Source organism: Falco rusticolus, chromosome 7 (genome assembly GCF_015220075.1).
Source record: "Falco rusticolus isolate bFalRus1 chromosome 7, bFalRus1.pri, whole genome shotgun sequence".
Lineage (NCBI taxonomy): Eukaryota > Metazoa > Chordata > Aves > Falconiformes > Falconidae > Falco > Falco rusticolus.
The window spans coordinates 32,617,013-32,623,012 of NC_051193.1; the positions used below are offsets into that span (position 1 = coordinate 32,617,013).

The following is a 6,000-nucleotide window of genomic DNA, read 5'->3' on the forward strand; positions in this document are numbered from 1 at the left end:
AGGACAAACATACAAAGACCCACATTAGCAATGTCAAAGTGCAAACATTATTGAAATTAGCAGAAACATGGGAAGGGTGTCCTGGTCCCATGAATCCATGGACCCCTGGTAGTGCGACCTTCACAGCTGTTCCTAAACTTCTGCACACAGTCTCCAGCATGCCAAGGGTCTCCTTGGAACAGCTGGGAAGCACAAAATGTTCATTCCTCACCCACTGAGACTACACACAGGGCACCTAGTGACAAACATCATCCACTCTGCCCTCTGGCAGGCTGCTCCCATGGTCATGAAGTACATTGGGTAAAGCACTTCTATTTAGTTTTTAGCCCCCCCATTATGGTTGCTGCTCCCATTCACTTTAATTGACTTTTTTGCCCAGCTGAGAAGATGTGATATATGGCCTGCTATGTGCTCTGCTGATTTTGAATCAAAGCATTTAGCAGGACCATCCTCCAGCTCAACTGGACTTCGCAGGTTTCCATTTTCACCACAAACACACCCAAGCACAAAAACATCATTCCCCATGCCTGCCTCTTTCTAGCTGCCAAATCAGAGGGGAAGGCAAGATCCAATGTGGCCAGCAGCTCCTTTTAATCATCTGATACTGCATTTCCTAAGGCTTCAGTGGTGCTGTTACACGTCAGTAGCAGATCTGTTCAGCTGGGGTTACAGGAAGGTGGTTGTTTTCAGGATACAAGGGCCCTTCTGCTTTCCAGCCAAATAGCTACAACTAACAAAAACATTGCTGCTAAACCATGTGTTAGCAACACATTCCTGATAGAATCCAACCAGATTTATTGTTGGCAGAACAAAGATTTCAGCAAGGCACAATATGATTTTTTCAAAAGACCACACCTAATTAGCTGCATTCAAAGTAACGTTCATTAGTCCTTTTTCCATGGCAGAAACTAAACAAACATACACATTGAGCAAGCAGAATTGAGAATTTTTTTCCCTGATGGCCTTCTCTATCCCAGAGGCTGGGTTTTACCTTTTCTTATGAATGAGATGACTTTTCACAGACTGTAGCAATCCTTTTTGACTTCCCATCTTCACCGAAAGCTCTCCATGCAGAAACTCTTTACCATTTCCTAAGGGAGCATTTCCCTGTATCAACATGCAAATGCTGAGATCACAAACCCTGTATTCGATACACGTACTTCAATAAACAGAATACAGAAGAAAAGCATCCCCTGCATCCTACCTCTCTCAGTAGCTGTCCTGCTACATTGGGGTTAGTCCCTTGTAGGGAAGGGCTATTTAGTTAATTGACCTGCTTGTAATCTGCAGGGATAATCCTTTTCTTGCTAGGGGCCTGTATCTCACCCAAGCACAGCCTCTCTCCAGCAAATCCTATGTTGCAGCTTGGTAGGAAATGCTACATCTGGGTGCTTTTGTCACTTCACAAGAAGCATCAGCTTGCAGAGATGATTTATTTAGTCCCAGATAACAAACAGACACCCCATTGCTAACATCTCTAACAACATATTCACCCTCCAGTGAGTTACTGAGAAAACACTTGTAGATCATCACTTCTGTCTAAATTTCCTCATTTGGTAGCTCCATTGACCCTTCTCCTAAGAAGCCCCTGTGGCTCTTTAAAATGTTAATTAATCTGAGATGGCTTATTTTAAACATCAAACCACCATTTATTCTTTCTTCTTATTCACCTATGTATAGGAGAAAGGTATGCTCCCCACACGTAAATGGAGAAGACTTCCTGAGCATGGCACCTGACAGACATGTGTCTCTCCCATCCCTTCACTCAGCTGTATTTTGTACCGAGGTGCTGGCACATGATCTGGATGCTCAGCTCCTGGACTGAGCAACCCCATGGCCAGGCAAGCCCTGAAGTTGGCTGCAGGGAAAGCTGAGGGGATCCAAGAGCCCTCATGGTACCGATTTCCATCGATGGAGGTCCTATGGGATGCAAACATAGCAATGTAATTGCTGTTATCCTGATGCAATGCAGATGTCTGTAACCATTTGGGATGCTGATTGCTGTGACTCAGTGCAAGGTCCTCAGCCAGCTGATAGCATCATAGCACAACGAGGATAATAATTTCTGATTGCTGCAAGGTACTGCAACAAAAGCTGTCTCAGGGCTCCTGTTCCATTTTAGCATCTGCTCCATGCAGCATTACTCATCATCTACAGAGACCTCTTAGTCTATTAAGTGAGGAAGTTGAAGACTTAGTCTTTTCTAATCACTGTACCACCAGTGTGGCTGGAGGAATGAATACTCAGCCCAGCTCCCCTGTCCCCACCCAGCCTGTTCTTCCCTCCTCATGCTGAATACATTAACTCTACCGGAAAATATTTGCACGCATCAAATTTGGTTGTGACTGGAATCCAAGCCCCTAAAAGAGAAAAAGACAAATATACATTAAACAATAGAGACAACTGACTGTTCTGCAGCTTGGAGGCATGTAGCATTACCTCATTAAAACTTAATCATCAAATAAATTAATTATATATGGTAACAATAGGAACTAAACCTGGTCTGTGTTTTTAAGGCATCCTAATTGAAACCAGACCTGGGCTTGCACTTCCTTTGTGGTCCAGGTGGACACTCGTTGTCCTATGAACATAACGATGGTGCTACAAAGGCTTTTCCTCAGCCCTGCAGCCCCTGTTCAAGATCACAAAAGCTCGCTCAGTTTGAGAGCTTTCTTCCTCTTGTTATACAGCGCAGGGAGAGGAAGCAGGGGTTGTTATTGCTGCAGTGAGCTTGGGCTTTTGATAATATTAAACTGTTTAGGTTGGATGTGAAACCTGACTTTGTTGAGAACCATATGGTACTTAAATGATGTTGCTGCCTTGCAGTCTGCAGAGTGGAAAACAGGGCCAGATTCCACAATATCTTCAAATTACCATAGCTGTGAATTTAATGAAGAAGGAAGCAAGATTAAAGAAATTCTGTCTTTGGTGGCAAAGGTATAACTGAGCACAGCAATACCCAAAGGGGAGAGAAGAGGCTACTGCAATAAATTACAGAGTGAGCTTAGCTGTGGATTTACCCGTGAGCATTAAGAAAAAAGGATACTTTGAGGAACTCAGAGCCCACAGGCATTAAGCTGAGACTCTCACAGGCTAGGGGGAACATCATCACCATAAATCTTCTTTGGTAATTTATAACGATCATGATAATTTTGAAAATATTATTTGATAATGCTAATGATCAATAGTCGTTGCCTGCAATATTGTAAAGCTTCCCTTTTATTGTAACACAGCATTTGCTGCATCTTGGTTCAGTCCTTAGTAGGTGAAACTCCATCCAGAGAGAGCACTGCACCAGAGGGATCTCAGTCAGGATCTCTGGGACCAACACACAAACATGATGCTCTCTCAAGAGTGACTATTATTTTATGCCTCTTCAGCAGTGCTCCATGTAGCTGATTAAGTGCTTGAGCATCCTTCAGGATGAAAAGTGTCATGTAAGTGTAAAATAATACTGTTAAATCTGAGAGGAAAATATGCACTCATAGCCTGGAAGCATTCTCCGCAGTGGCAGGAATCATCAATCCAGATTTCCTGACAGGCCATGAGAACCATGGGAGCAGTTTTCCCCAATATGCCAAGATCATACATTACTTTTCTGCTACATCAAAGAGTTAAAAATTAAAAAAAAAAACGACACCACAAAAGACACAAAACCCCCCAAAACAACCACCCAAAACCACAAAGGTTTTTGCGGTTTTTTTAAAGGCTCTTTAAAAATCCTCTTTTAGTTTATTCTATTCATCTCAGGAAAGTCAGAACTACTGGAAGAAACACCTTGGTGTAAGGAAGTCTCTGCGACAGAACTGGGGCTGGCCACTGAATTCATTGCCTTCCATGCTTGGATCATGGGGAAAGACCTCAGGGGGCTGTTACCAAATGACAAGGATGACTTCTTACTGCCCAAGCCTTTCAAGAGGTGGCACAAACCCCAAGACTATTCAAATAGTCTTATTAGCATCTGCAACCAGCCCTGACAATACAGCTGCTGGAGGCAACGGCTCAATCTCCTGTTAAGGCACCGCATTCATTGTCCATTGCTGTAGCAAGTCACACAACATAACTCCATGGAAAAGGTCCACCTAAAGCCAGCTCACGTATTCTGTTCTCTCAGACAAAGGTTTTGGTTCTTCAAAGGTTAAAAAGCACCTCCTAATGGTAGCTTAAATTACTGGTGGTCTAATTGTGTCTTCTTGTTCCGTATGTCCAATAGCTTTAAAAATCCCCACCCTCATGCTGGTGTGGTGTTCAAGCCTAGATATGCTTGTGGAATGAGTACATGCCTCCCCAGCCCCTCTTTGGCAACACCAAACTACCTCAAGGCCTTCTCTGTTATAGTGCAAACAGGTCCCAAGCACCCCAAGTGATGGACACCTCACAGCCTCCCCACTGTTCTACCACACCATTTTGCAATCCTTACACTAAAATTTGTGACTAACATTTAGCCTAGATCTCCCTTGCTGCAGGTTAGGCTTAATTATTTCCTTCCTTTCTGCGGCAATTTTTGATACTTGAGTATCATCTGGACATTTCAGTCTTCTCTGGACCACAGGTTCCCTGGCTGGTTTGATGCACTGCTTTCTGCGTTGTCCCAGGTGCAAGTCTCCCATCTGAACTAGCAAGAGACAAGTTACTGTGGACCAGGTAGACACCCTTATCCTTTATTAACACTGTCACCCCTTTCCTATCCCTGGGGTTTTTTCCCATCACACACCCAGTCTGAATTCTGCTCCAAGCCAAGCAAATCCACCTCTTCTCATTGTTCTCTGCCCTTATGATTCCTAGAGCTCCAGCCACCTGTTTTTCACACCAGACTTCCTAAATATTTCATGACTATGTTGACTACCAATACCTACAGGCATCTCTTTTCCCTTGTCTATCCTAACTAGCGAGCTGGTTCCTTACAGTGGGAACTCCCGCGATTCTGCATCCATGCTGTCCCTTCCCAGCACTCTCCCATCCCTCTCCAAAGACACCCAGTTCTTCCCAGAAAATACTCTGGGACTCTGTGTCAGGGACATTTCCTCAGCTCATGCTGTCCAAGGTGTCACAACCTCACTAATAACTAATTAGAGCTTATTTCAAGGCCAACTCTTGAGCGACTTCTCCAGCAATTTCTTTCCGCTCCCCAAAATTCACATTTTAGCAAAATCCACTAGTTGTCTCTTTTAGACATTTTTATATCCGCTCACCTCCAAATCTTGTATTATTATCCCCATCAGCTCACCTAGTCATTTTTCACAAGGCAGTATATCAATTACTTCACCGAATCCAGCTAGGAAATGCCATAGATTTAATCTATATCTAGAAAAATCCATTATTTTATCAAAGATACCAGATTCATACACTACAATCCACCTTTGCTAGACCCAGGCTGCATTCTCTCCAATTTCTTATTTACCTTCATGCTTTATTTTTCTCCCTGAACATTCATTTTTATCCATATAATTGGGGTCAGACTGATGGGCTACAACCATTCCTGCTCCCCTTCTTGCATACAGACCTGTCTTTCCTATTACCTTCAGTCATCACCTACTTCCCTCAGTTTGAGACACTCAAGAGCCACCATTGCTACTGGGTGTGCAATGCAGCATTTTCCGTGCTCTGGTCTGGAGATTTCCTACCATGTTTCTATCCCCTCACTACCAGCCTGAGTGCACTCAAGTCTGAAATTGGCTCCTCTCATGAATGTGGTAATTTCTGCACCCACAGCCTCATTATCACTCTCCCACCTGGTTTTGCCTTAATGTTCCCTTTGCTGCCTTACTCACAACTGAGGCAAGTGATTTGATTTGCTTTCAGGCCACATTAAAGGTTATCTTTAATATCAGCCTCAATCTCATTACACAGGAAACTTTGCTCCCTTCCTTTTAAAATACCACTGTTGAACAGGACTGTATCTGTTTAAATTTTCTTGATGAAAATACACTATCTCCTTGCTAGCAAACGCTGCTCATTTTTTCCAGACCATCAGCACATGTGCTGCTTTGCTGACGAGCC

At 43.5% G+C, this 6,000-nt stretch overlaps 1 long non-coding RNA gene across 3 annotated transcripts in view; it reads right to left on the bottom strand.

Annotated features, from left to right (window-relative positions):
- Positions 1-1,213, bottom strand: part of LOC119151807 — a 50,522-nt gene extending 49,309 nt beyond the window's left edge. For all 3 annotated transcript variants that reach the window (XR_005105557.1, XR_005105556.1, XR_005105555.1), the window contains exon 1: positions 992-1,213. This is a non-coding gene — a long non-coding RNA (uncharacterized LOC119151807). The remainder of the gene's footprint in view (positions 1-991) is intronic.
- Positions 1,214-6,000: the final 4,787 nt, after the last annotated feature.